The sequence below is a fragment of the Antrostomus carolinensis genome, unplaced genomic scaffold, assembly GCF_000700745.2.
Source record: "Antrostomus carolinensis isolate BGI_N321 unplaced genomic scaffold, ASM70074v2 scaffold32528, whole genome shotgun sequence".
Taxonomy (NCBI): Eukaryota; Metazoa; Chordata; class Aves; order Caprimulgiformes; family Caprimulgidae; genus Antrostomus; species Antrostomus carolinensis.
In genome coordinates this window covers 10518-10821 of record NW_010332966.1, presented here as the reverse complement: position 1 = coordinate 10821, position 304 = coordinate 10518, and positions in this window count along the sequence as shown.

Sequence of the window (304 nt, the reverse complement as noted above, 5' to 3'; positions counted from 1 at the left end):
TTTATTTTTATTATTATTATTATTATTGTTACTCACCAGCGATTCTCATAAGACAAATGTGACCAAAGTTCCTTTTCTTGCTTGCTCTTCAGCCCAGCGCTGCCCACCCGCCCGCCGTCCCCTGTTCCTATGAGAAAGGACTGGAAGAGTTTAACTCTTGTTTCTTACCTGCATCATTTAGGCTTCTAGTACTACTTTTTATTATTATTATTATTATTGTTATTTGGGGTGTTTGTTTTGGTTTTGCGGGTGTCCCAGACTGAGCCCCATGGGATGCTCTGTGCCCCTGCTGTGGAGGGGACCA